General features: G+C 38.8%; 1 protein-coding gene across 3 annotated transcripts in view; it reads left to right on the plus strand.

Moving 5' to 3' along the window:
- Positions 1-13,808, plus strand: part of BTD (biotinidase) — a 56,397-nt gene that overhangs the window by 8,851 nt on the left and 33,738 nt on the right. The gene's annotated exons all lie outside the window — the stretch shown is intronic.

The following is a 13,808-nucleotide window of genomic DNA, read 5'->3' on the forward strand; positions in this document are numbered from 1 at the left end:
GGGACTTCCCTGGTGGCGCAGTGGTTGGGTATCTACCTGCCAATGCAGGGGACACAGGTTTGAACCCTGGTCTGGCAAGATCCCACATGCCGTGGAGCAACTAAGCCCGTGTGCCACAACTAGTGAGCCTGCGCTCTAGAGCCTGGGGGCCACAACTACTGAGCCCACATGCCACAACTACTGAAGCCCACATGCCTAGAGCCCGTGCTCTGCAACAAGAGAAGCCACCACAATGAGAAGCCTGTGCACCACAAGAAAGAGTAGCCCCCACTCACCGCAACTAGAGAAAGCCCGCGCGCAGCAACGAAGACCCAAGACAGCCAAAAACAAATAAATAAAAAATAAAATTAAAATAAGTAAATAAATAAATAAAAATAAAAAGAATGGGAGAGAAGCAATCCCACTCCTAGGCATATACCCGGAGAAAACCGTAATTCGAAAAGATACATGCACCCCAGAGTTCATTGCAGCACTATTTACAATAGCCAGGACATGGAAGTAACCTAAATATCCATCAACAGAGGAATGGATAAAGAAGATGTAGTACATATATACAATGGAATGTTACTCAGCCATAAAAAAGAACAAAATAGTGCCATTTGCAGCCACATGGATCGACCTAGAGATTGTCATACTGAGTGAAGTAAGTCAGATACAGAGAGACAAATATCATAAGATATTACTTATATGTGGAATCTAAAAAAAGGGTACAGATGAACTTATTTACAAAACAGAAGTAGAGTCACAGATGTGGAAAACAAACTTATGGTTACCAGGGGATAAGGGGGCAGGGATGAATTAGGAGGTTGGGATTGACATATACACACTACTATATATAAAATAGATAACTAATAAGAACCTACTGTATAGGACAGGTAACTCTACTCAGTACTCTGTGATGTCCTATATGGGAAAAGAATCTAAAAAAAGAGTGGATATATGTGTATGTATAACTGATTCACTTTGCTGTATACCTGAAACTAATACAACATTGTAAATCAACTATACTCCAATAAAAATTAAAAAAAAAAAAAGAATGGGAGAGAGAATCTAGCATTTATCCTGCCTTTCCTTTATGAACTGTACCATTAGATAACCAAATAGTAGATAAAATAAAATACCTCTTTTTGAAAAGTATTCCAATTAATGAATAAAAATGAAATGATAGAATTAGAATACCAGCATTTTGCAATCCCCAACGAATAGAAAATAGTATTAAGGGTTAATGTTTTGTGCTAAGATCATAAAAAGCAAGTCAGATATAAGCCTCATGTTGAAAGAACATACTACCACCCATAGTCTTCCTAAAGGGATGGAACCTGAGTCCAGTACAATCTCTGGATTCAACTGTCGATTTGCAAGAAGTACCAAGGAAAGGGGAAAAGTTTGAATCTTACCATGTATGTGCAAGCAAAATGCATTCTATTGGAAAATCTACAGGTAAAATGACCAGGCTTCTCCAACAGGCTGATTTTAAGGAAATAAAAGGAATGGAAAAGGAACCTATAGATTAAAAGAGACTTAAAGGATATATCAATTCTTTTTAATTGGGAAGACTAAAGTATACTGCCTAAGGATATACATTAGGTGATAAATCTTTATTTATTTTTTAAAGGAAGTGATAACTATAAAAATCAGGGTAATGGTTACTTGGCCAATTATGGGTAGAATTGCCAGATTTAGAAAAACAAAATGAACAAAACAGGACACCCAGGACTCTCAGCTAAATTTGAATTTCAGGTAAATAATGAATAATTTTTCAGCGTATGTTCCAACATCCAAACTCAAACTTAACTGTGCGTCCTGTATTTTATCTGGCAAAATCTTGATTTTACTCAAGATGGTAATGCAGCTTACTCCCCAGCCTTCCTTATAGCTCGGGGTGGTCGTGAGTTCCCTTGTTGGCCAGAGGAATTTTTGTTTTTTGGGCCATGCTGCGTGGCTTGCAGGATCTTATTTCCCTGACCAGGGATGGAACCTGGGCCACGGCAGTGAAAGTGCCGAGTCCTTACCACTGGACTGCCAGGGAATTCCCTGGCCAGAGCAATTTAAATGAAGTCAGTGGGCAGGGCTTTGGGGAAAGCTGATTGAACAGATACCCTCCTACTCTTCCACGCAGCATGGCATTGGACTTGTAGCAGTCTTCTTGTGACCACGAGGTGACCCTGAAGACGGTAGCTGCTGCATGCTGAGGACAGAGAAGCACAGAGAGGAAGATCCGGGATTCTAGATAACATCGTGGAACTTTGTTATATTTTGTTACCAGAATTTCCTCACTTCATTAGAAAAACTTTTCTTCTTTTACTATGTTCTGGTACACTGAGTAGCATTGGGATTATCTGCTCCTTTATAATTAGGAAGAATTCCTCTGGAAACTGTCTGGGCCTGCTTTGAGGGTGGAGGATGGAAAGGGAATAGTTGTATGATAACTTTGTTGTTTCTTCTGTGATTGTTGGCTTGATTCAGTTTTCTCTTTTAACTGGAGTAAAATTTTTTTTTGTTTTTGTTTTTTTTGCGGTACGCAGGCCTCTCACTGTTGTGGCCTCTCCCGTTGCGGAGCACAGGCTCCAGACACGCAGGCTTAGTGGCCATGGCTCACGGGCTCAGCTGCTCCGCGGCATGTGGGATCTTCCCGGACCAGGGCACGAACCCGTGTCCCCTGCATCGGCAGGCAGACTCTCAACCACTGCGCCACCAGGGAATCCCACATCTGTGAATTTGAATCCTAAACCCACATAAGGAAACCTTTGTTATAACTTCTCAGGGGATACTTTTTCCCCCCTTCAAAACCCAAGATGAGATGTACCAGTTTCTATGTCAGATAGTTACTTTTGCTGGCAGGCAGGTGTTTATATGTTTGTCTGACATCATTATTGCATTATTGCACTGGGTATTGCATTATTATTTGGATAATATCATTATTACCCAAAGTTTGTAATTTACATTAGGATTCACTTAGTGTTACATGTACATTTTGTGGGGTTTGACAAAGGTATAATGAAATGTATCCCCCACTCTAGTATCATACAGAATGGCTTCACTGCCCTAAAAATCCTCTGTGCTTCACCTGTTTAGCCCTCCCTTCTGAGCTTTTTACTGTCTCCACAGTTTTGCCTTTTCCAGAATGTCATATAGTTGAAGTCACACATATATACCCTTTTCAGATTGGCTTCTTTCACTTAGTAAAATGCATCTAAGTTTCCTCCATGTCTTTTCATGGCTTAATAGTTCCTTTCTTCTTAATGCTGAACAATATTCCATTGTTTGGATGGACCACGGTTTATCCATTCACTTACTCTCAGTTGCTTCCAAGTATTGGCACTTATGAATAAAGTGGCTGTAAACACTTATGTGCAGGTTTTTGCATGGACGTAAGTTTTCAACTCATTTGGGGAAATACAGGTGTATGGCTGCTGGATCACATAGTAAGAGAACTGTATGTTTAGGTTTTAAGGAACTACCAGTTTTTTTCCCAAAGTGGCTGTACCTTTGTATTCCCACCAGCTGTGAATGAGAGTTCATGTTGCTCCACATCCTTGCCAGCATTTGGTGTTGTCAGGGTTCTCAATTCTCAGTTTTGGCCATTTATTAGGTGTTTAGTGGTATCTATCATTGTTTTAACTTGCAGTTTCCTAATGATACATGATGTGAAGCATCTTTTCATATGCTTATTTGTCATCTATATATCTTCTTCGGTGAGGTGATTGTTCAGATCTTTTGCCTATTTTAAATTGATTTGTTTGTTTTCTTATTGTTGAATTTAAGAGATCTTTTTATATTTTGGGTAACCATCTTTTATCTTTTGCAGATATTTTCTCCTAGTCTGTGGCTTGTCTTATTCTCTTGACATTGTCTTACACAGAGCAGAAGTTGTTGTTGTTTTTAATTTGAGGTATAGTTGATTTACAATGTTGTGTTAATTTCTGGTATACAGCAAAGTGATTCAGTTATACATGTGTATACATTCTTTTTCAATATGGTTTATTACAGGATATTGAGTATAGTTTCCTGTGCTATACAGAAGGACCTTGTTGTTTATCTATTTTATATAGAGTAGTTTGTATCTGCTAATCCCAAACTCCTAATTTATCCCTCCCCTACCCCCTTTTCCCTTTGGTATTCATAAGTTTGTTTTCTATGTCTGAGTCTGTTTCATAAATAAGTTCATTTGTGTCATATTTTAGATTCCACATACAAGCGATATCATATACTATTCGTCTTTCTCTGTCTGACTTACTTCACTTAGTATGATAATCTCTAGGTCCATCCATGTTGCTGCAAACGACATTATTTCATTCTTTTTTATGGCTGAGTAGTATTCCTGTGTGTGTGTGTATGTGTGTGTGTGTGTGTGTATGTGTATGTTTGTATGTATGTATATACATGACATCTTCTTTATCCATTCATCTGTTGATGGACATTTAGGTTGCTTCCATGTTTGGCTGTTGTAAAAAGTGCTGCTATGAACATAGGAGTGCATGTATCTTTTTGAATTAGTGTTTTCTTTGGATCTATACCCAAGAAGGGATTGCTGGATCATATGGCAACTCTGTTTTTAGTTTTTTGTGGAATCTCCATACTGTTCTCCATAGTGGCTGCACCTATTTACATTTCCACCCACAGTGTAGGAGGGTTCCCTTTTCTCCACACCCTCTCCGGCATTTATTTTTAGACTTTTTAATGATGGGCATTCTGGCCAGCGTGAGGTGATACCTCACTGTAGTTTTGATTTGCATTTCTCTAATAATTAGCAATGTTGAGCATCTTTTCACATGCCTGTTGGCCATCTATATGTCTTCTTTGGAGAAATGTCTATTTAGATCTTCTGCCCACTTTTTGATTGAGTTATTTGGGTTTTATTGTTATTGAGTTGTATGAGCTGTTTGTATATTTTGGAAATTAAGCCCCTGTCAGTCACATCATTTGCAAATACTTTCTCCCCGTCCATAGGTTGTCTTTTCATTTTGTTTATGGTTTCCTTTGCTGTACAAAAGCTTATGAGTTTGATTAGGTCCTGTTTATTTCTGCTTTTATTTCTATTGCCTTGGAAGACTGACCTAAAGAAACATTGGTGTGATTCACATCAGAGAATGTTTTGCGAGAGAACTCCTATGTTCTCTTCTAGGAGTTTTGTGGTGTCATGTCTTATATTTTAGGCTTAAACAGTTTTGAGTTTATTTTTGTGTATGGTGTGAGGGTATGTTGTGACTTCATTGATTTACATGCGGCTGTCCAGCTTTCTTAACACCACTTGCTGAAGAGACTGACTTTTCTCCATTGTAAATTCTTGCTTCCTTTATCGAAGATTAATTGACCATAGGTGTGAAACTGCACACCTCAGATTGGGACTCGAACACAGCCAAAACCCAGATTGGGACTTGAACCCACTCTCTCTCTCTCTCTTTTTTTTTTTACATCTTTATTGGAGTATAATTGCTTTACAATGGTGTGTTATTTTCTGCTTTATAACAAAGTGAATCAGTTATACATATACATATGTTCCCATATCTCTTCCCTCTTGCATCTCCCTCCCTCCCATCCTCCCTATCCCACCCCTCTAGGTGGTCACAGGGCACCGAGCTGATCTCCCTGTGCTATGTGGCTGCTTCCCACTAGCTATCTATTTTACGTTTGGTAGTGTGTATATGTCCATGCCACTCTCTCGCTTTGTCACAGCTTACCCTTCCCCCTCCCCATATCCTCAAGTCCGTTCTCTAGTAGGTCTGTGTATTTATTCCTGTCTTACCCCTAGGTTCTTCATGACATTTTTTTTCTTAGATTCCATATATATGTGTTAGCATACAGTATTTGTCTTTCTCTTTCTGACTTACTTCACTCGTATGACAGACTCTAGGTCCATCCACCTCATTACAAATAGCTCAATTTCATTTCTTTTTATGGCTGAGTAATATTCCATTGTATATATGTGCCACATCTTCTTTATCCATTCATCCGATGGATGGACACTTAGGTTGGATGGATGGATTCATCTGATGGACACTTAGGTTGTTTCCATCTCTGGGCTATTGTAAATAGGGCTGCAATGAACATTTTGGTACATGACTCTTTTTGAATTATGGTTTTCTCAGGGTATATGCCCAGTAGTGGGATTGCTGGGTCATATGGGTCAAACTACTTGTAGTTTTTTAAGGAATCTCCATACTGTTCTCCATAGTGGCTGTACCAATTCACATTCACACCAGCAGTGCAAGAGTGTTCCCTTTTCTCCACACCCTCTCCAGCATTTGTTGTTTGTAGGTTTTTTGATGATAGCCATTCTGACCAGTGTGAGATGATATCTCATTGTAGTTTTGATTTGCATTTCTCTAATGATTAATGATGTTGAGCATTCTTTCATGTGTTTGTTGGCAGTCTGTATATCTTCTTTGGAGAAATGTCTATTTAGGTCTTCTGCCCATTTTTGGATTGGGTTGTTTGTTTTTTTGTTATTGAGCTGCATAAGCTGCTTATAAATTTGGGAGATTAATCCTTTGTCAGTTGCTTCATTTGCAAGTATTTTCTCCCATTCTGAGGGTTGTCTTTTGGTCTTGTTTATGGTTTCCTTTGCTGTGCAAAAGCTTTGAAGTTTCATTAGGTCCCATTTGTTTATTTTTGTTTTTATTTCCATTTCTCTGGGAGGTGGGTCAAAAAGGATCTTGCTGTGATTTATGTCATAGAGTGTTCTGCCTATGTTTTCCTCTAAGAGTTTGATAGTTTCTGGCCTTACATTTAGGTCTTTAATCCATTTTGAGCTTATTTTTGTGTAGGGTGTTAGGGAATGACCTAATCTCATACTTTTACATGTAGCTGTCCAGTTTTCCCAGCACCACTTATTGAAGAGGCTGTCCTTTCTCCACTGTACATTCCTGCCTCCTTTATCAAAGATAAGGTGACCATATGTGCGTGGGTTTATCTCTGGGCTTTCTATCCTGTTCCATTGATCTATCTTTCTGTTTTTGTGCCAGTACCATACTGTCTTGATTACTGTAGCTTTGTAGTATCGTCTGAAGTCAGGGAGCGTGATTCCTCCAGCTCCGTTTTTCATTTTCAGTATTGTTTTGGCTATTTGGGGTCTTTTGTGTTTCCATACAAATTGTGAAATTTTTTGTTCTAGTTCTGTGAAAAATGCCAGTGGTAGTTTGATAGGGATTGCATTGAATCTGTAGATTGCTTTGGGTAGTAGAGTCATTTTCACAATGTTGATTCTTCCAGTCCAAGAACATGGTATATCTCTCCATCTATTTGTATCATCTTTAATTTCTTTCATCAGTGTCTTATAATTTTCTGCATACAGGTCTTTTGTCTGCTTAGGTAGGTTTATTCCTAGATATTTTATTCTTTTTGCTGCAATGGTAAATGGGAGTGTTTTCTTGATTTCACTTTATTATTTATTATTAGTGTATAGGAATGCCAGAGATTTCTGTGCATTAATTTTGTATCCTGCTACTTTACCAAATTCATTGATTAGCTCTAGTAGTTTTCTGGTAGCCTCTTTAGGATTGAACCCACTCTCTTTTAATTGTGATCACACACCTGGTCCCAGGACTTAAGCTCAGTTTCTTTATGTCTCATCGCAGAAAGAATTCAGTGAGAGACTTTCAGTGAAAGTGATAGGTAAGAAATGGATTTATTGAAAGAGATACACATTCCATAGACAGAATACGGTCCATCTCAAAAGGCGAGAATGGCCCTGGGAGAAACACACTACACAATATGTGGGCCATCTCAGAAGGCGAGAGGCCCCAAAATATGGGGTGGTTAGTTTTTATGGGATGGGTAATTTCATAGGCTAGCAAGTGGAAGGATTACTCCAACTATTTTGGAGAAGGAGTGGGGATTTCCAGGAATTGAGCAGCTGCCCACTTTTTGACCTTATATGGTTAACCTTGGAACTGTCATGGCGCTGGTGGGTGTGTCATGTAGCTTATGCTAATGTATACAGTGAACATATAATTAGGCTCAAGGTCTCCTGGAAGTGGAAATCTTCCTCCATCTTGGACCTAGTTGGTTCTAACCAGTTTATTTTTTATCCAATAGCTATGTCATTCTTTTACAGGTTGTATCCTGCCCCCTTCCCTCCTGTTTCAGGTGTGTGAGTTTATTTCTGGGCACAGGACAGAAGTTTTTAATTTTAATGAAGTCCAGCTTATCAGTTATTTCTTTCATGGATCATGCCTTTGGTGTTGTATCTAAGAAGTCATCACCATACTCAAGGTTATCTAGGTTCTCTCCCATGTTATCTTCTAGAAGTTTTGTAGTTTTACACTTTACATTTAGATCTGTGATCCATTTTGAGTTAATTTTTGTGAAGGGTGTATGTGATGAAATTTATAGTAACAAATATATGTTTAGTATTCATCCCCATTTCTATCACAGGGCTCCTAAAACCCTTGGAATTTCCAAAGTGATAAGGGCAATATGTGTCTTTTGATATTCATAACAAGCCCCTTTCAACCACACCTGAGTTTATGTTAATGTGTTAAATTTTGGAAAGCCCCTAAGTATGGGGTCTGATTGCCAGGGTAATCAACCATGTGATTGAAGGGTTGTAATTTAGCCCCTGACCTCCTGGGAGAGGGGAGGGGATGGAGTTTGAGTTCAGTCACCAATGGCCAGTGATTTGGTCAAGCATACCCAAAAAGACAGGGTTCAGAGAGCTTCTGGGTTGGTGAACATTTGGAGATACAGGGAGAGGGCACCCCTTCCCATATACCTTGCTCCTATATGCCTCTTCATCTGGCTTTTTTATCTTTATCTTTTATCATGTCTTTTTTAATTAACTTTTAATGTAAATAAATGTTTCTGAGTTCTGTAAGTTGCTCTAGCAAATTACCAAACAGGAGGAGAGGGTTGTGGGAATCTCTATAACTAGTCAGTCAGAAGCACAGATAACCTGGATTTGCAATTATCATCTAAAGTGGGGAAGGAGTGAGCCCTTAGGCTGTGGGATCTGACACTACCTTTAAGTAGATAGTGTCAGAACTGAGTTAATTGTTTGGTGGTATTGGACAAAACACATAGGGGGTAAGATCTGTGTGTAGACTGATTTTCTTGCATGTAATGTCTACTTGTTCCAGCACTATTTGTTGAAAAGACTGTCTTTGCTTCAGTGTATTGCCTTTGCTCCTGTCAGAGATCAGTTGACTGTATTTATGTAGATCTGTTTCTGTGCTCTCTGTTTTATTTTTTTATTGATGTATTTGTTTTTTCTTTTGCCAATACCACACTGACTTGATTACTGTAGTTTTATAGTAAGTCTTGAAGTTGGATCGTGTCAGTTCTCAGACTTTGTTCTTCTCCTTCAATAGTGTATTGGCTATTCTGGGTCTTTCGTTTCTCCATATAAACTTTTGAATCGGTTTATCGATATCCACAAAATAACTTGCTGGGAGTTTACTTGGGATTGGATTCAATCTGTAGATCAAGTAGGGAAGAACTGACATCTTGACGATATTGATTCTTCCTCTCCATGAACATGGAATCCTTTCATTTCATTCATCAGAGTTTGGTGATTTCTCTTATAGATCTCTTACATATTTCATTAGATTTATACCTATTTCATTTTTGGGCTGCTAATGTAAATGGTATTGTGTTTTTCATTTCAAATTCCACTTGTTAATTGCTGGTATATAGAAAAGCAGTCGACTTTTTAAAAAAATATTTATTTATTTTATTTTTGGCTGCATCGGGTCTTAGTTGCAGCATGTGGGATCTTTTGTTGCGGTTCATGGGCTTCTCTCTAGTTGTGGCACATGGGCTGCAGAGCACATGGGCTCTGTCGTTGTGGTGCACGGGCTCCAGAGCACATGGGTTCTGTAGTTGCAGCACGTGGGCTCACTAGTTGTGGCGTGTGGACTCAGTAGTTGCGGCGTGTGGGCTTAGTTGCCCCGTGGCATGTGGGATCCCAGTTCCCCGACCAGGGATCGAACCCACATCCCCTGCATTGGATCCCTGCATCCTCTTAACCACTGGACCACCAGGGAAGTCCCTAGGAAAGTAATAGACTTTTGTATATTAACATTTTATCCTGTAACCTTGCTATAATCACTTATTAGTTCCAGGAGGTTTATTTTTATCAGTTCTTTCAGATTTTCTACGTAGATAATCATGTCATCTGCAAAGAAAGACAGGTTTATATCTTCTTTCTCAATCTGTATATCTTTTATTTCCTTTAATTGTCTTATTGCATTAGCTAGAACTTCTAGTACAATGTTGAAAAAGAATGGCAAGAGGGAGCATCCTTGTTTTATACCTGATCTTAGTAGGAAAACTTAGTTTTTCTCACCATTAAGTATGATGCTAACTGTAGGTTTTTTGGTAGATGCTCTTGATCATGTTGAGGAAGGTCCCCCCTCTATTCCTAGTTTACTGAGAGTTTTTATCATGAAGCGTTTTGGATTTTATCAAATGCTTTTTCTTTATTTTAAATTTAATTTTATTTATTTTTTATACAGCAGATTCTATTAGTTATCTATTTTATACATATTAGTGTATTCAAATGCTTTTTCTGCATCCAATTTTTCTTTTTTAGTCCATTGTTGTGATGGATTACATGAACTGATTTTCAAATGTTGAATCAGCCTAGCATGCCTGGAATAAATCTCATTTGGTCATGGTGTATAATCCTTTTTATAAATTATTGGATTGGATTTGCTAATATTTTGTTGAGGATTTTTGCGGTTTTATTTTCTTGTAATGTCTTTGTCTGGTTTTTGCATTAGGGTAATGCCAGCCTCATAGAATGAGTTTGGAAGTACAGTTGATCCTTGAACAACACGGGTTTAAATTGCATGAGTCCACTTATACGTGGATTTTTTTTTTCAATAAATACTACAGTACCACACAATCTGCAGTTGGTTGAATCCACAGATGTGGAACCTTGTGTACTGAGGGCCGGCTCTGGGACTGGAGCATCCGTGGATTTAGTATTGCAGCAGATCCTGGAACCATGGATACCAAGGGATGACTACATGCTCTCTGATTCTGTCTTCTAGAAGAGATTGTAAAGAATTAGTATAATTTCTTCCTTAAGTGTTTGGTAGAATTTACCAGTGAACCTATCTGGGCCTGTTTTATATGTTTTGGAAGGCCTGCTGTTGGACAGGGCTGGGTCCCAGGGTGGCTGGCTGTGTGGCCCTGGGGGATACAGGGCTGGTGCCCATCTGCTGATGGGCAGCTAAGCCCCCAGCACTAATAGGCTAGAGGGAGGACTCCGGAATGGTGCTTGCTAGCACTAGTGTCCTCGTGGTAGAACAAGTACCTCAAAATGGCTGCCATCAGTATCTATGTGCCCTGGGGGACCCCATTTGCCTCTTGCCTCTCTAGGACTCTCTAAGATCAGCAAGTAGGTCTGACCCAGGGTCCTTTCAAATTACTGCCTCTGCCCTGGGTCTAGGAGCCTGTGAGATTTTGCTTGTGCCCTTTAAGAGCAGAGTCTGTATTTCCTTCAGCCCTCTGGCTCTCCCCTATGCAATCCCCACTGACTTTCAAAGCGAGACCTTCTGTGGACTCATCTTCTCTATGCAGGACCCCTGGGCTGGAGCCCAGTGTAGGACTCAGACCCTTCACTCCTTGGGGAGAACCTCCACAATTGTAATTACCCTCCAGTTTGCGGGTGTTGACTAAACTGCATCTTTGCCCCTCCTACCAGTCTCCTGTGGCTCCTTCTTTATATCTTTAGTTGTAGAAAATCTTTTCTGCTAGCCTTCAGGTTGTTCTCATATAGTTGTTTTGTAAATAGGTGTAATTTTGGTGTACCCAAAATGGGAGGAGGTGAGCTCAGAGCCTTCCTACTCTACCACCTTGGTCACACCAAAGCTTAGATTATTGATCTTAGATCTCTTTTCTTTCCTAATATATGTATTCAATACTGTTCCAAATATCCCTCTCTACACTCCTATCACTGCATCTCACAAGTTTTCATAAGTTGTATTTTCATTTAGTTCAAAATATTTTAAAATTTCTCTTGAGATTTCTTCTTTGACCCATGTGTTATCATAGAAGCAAGTTGTTCAATCTCCAAGTATTTGAGGATTTCCCAGTTATCTTTCTGTTATTGATTTCTAGTTTAATTCCATTGCGGTCTGAATGCAGACATTGCATGATTTCTGTTCTTTAGAATTTGTTAAGGTATGTTTTATGGCCCATAATGTTTTCTATCTTGATGAATACAGGATATTTCATGCAAGCTTGAGAAGAATGTGTATTCTGGTGTTATTGGATGAAGTAGTCTATAATTATATCCAATTAATTGGTGGTACTATATTTTTTTGAATTTTTGAAATTTATTTAATTTATTTTTTTATACAGCAGGTTCTTATTAGTTATCCATTTTATACATATTAGTGTATACATGTCAATCCCAATCTCCCAATGCATCACACCACAACCACCCCGCTGGCCACTTTCCCCCCTTGTTGTCCATACGTTTGTTCTCTACATCTGTGTGTCTATTTCTGCCTTGCAAACCAGTTCATCTGTACCATTTTTTTAGGTTCCACATATATGCGTTAATATACGATATTTGTTTTTCTCTTTCTGACTTACTTCACTCTGTATGACAGTCTCTAGATCCATCCACATCTCTACAAATGACTTGATTTCGTTCATTTTTGTGGCTGAGTAATATTCCATTGTATATATGTATCACATCTTCTTTATCCATTCGTCTGTTCATGGGCATTTAGGTTGTTCCCATGACCTGGCTATTGTAAATAGTGCTGCAATGAACATTGGGGTGCATGTGTCTTTTTGAATTATGGTTTTCTCAGGGTATATGCACAGTAGTGGGACTGCTGGGTCATATGGTAGTTCTATTTGTAGTTTTTTAAGGAACCTCCATACTGTTCTCCATAGTGGCTGTATCAATTTACATTCCCACCAAAAGTGCAAGAGTGTTCCCTTTTCTCCACACCCTCTCCAGCATTTGTTGTTTGTGGATTTTCTGATGATGCTCATTCTAACTGGTGTGAGGTGATACCTCATTGTCATTTTGATTTGCATTTCTCTAATAATTAGTGATGTTGAGCAGCTTTTCTTGTGCTTCTTGGTCATCTGTATGTCCTCTTTGGAGAAATGTCTATTTAGGTCTTCTGCCCATTTTTGGATTGGGTTGTTTGTTTTTATAAAAAATTGAGCTGCACGAGCTGTTTATATATTTTGGAGATTAATCCTTTGTCCGCTGATTCATTTGCATATCCTTTCTCCCACTCTGAGGGTTGTCTTTTTGTCTTGTTTTTAGTTTCCTTTGCTTTGCAAAAGCTTTTAAGTTTCATAAGGTCCCATTTAATTTTGTTTTTATTTCCATTACTCTAGGAGGTGGATCAAAAAAGATCTTGCTGTGATTTATGTCATAGAGTGTTCTGCCTATGTTTTCCTCTAAGAGTTTTATAGTGTCTGGTCTTACATTTAGGTCTCTAATCCATTTTGAGTTTATTTTTCTGTATGGTGTTAGGGAGTGTTCTAATCTCATTCTTTTACATGTAGCTGTCCAGTTTTCCCAGCACCACTTATTGAAGAGACTGTCTTTTCTCCATTGTATATCCTTGCCTTTTTTGTCATAGATTAGTTGACTACATGTGCGTGGGTTTGTCTCTGGGCTTTCTATCCTGTTCCATTGATCTGTATTTCTGTTTTTGTGCCAGTACCATATTGTCTTGATTACTGTAGCTTTGTAGTATAGTCTGAAGTCAGGTAGTCTGATTCCTCCAGCTCCATTTTTTTCCCCTCAAGATTGCATTGGCTATTCGGGGTCTTTTGTGTCTCCATACAAATTTTAAGATTTTTGTTCCAGTTCTGTAAAAAATGCC

The sequence above is a fragment of the Leucopleurus acutus genome, assembly GCF_964270905.1.
Source record: "Leucopleurus acutus genome assembly, chromosome: 5".
Lineage (NCBI taxonomy): Eukaryota > Metazoa > Chordata > Mammalia > Artiodactyla > Delphinidae > Leucopleurus > Leucopleurus acutus.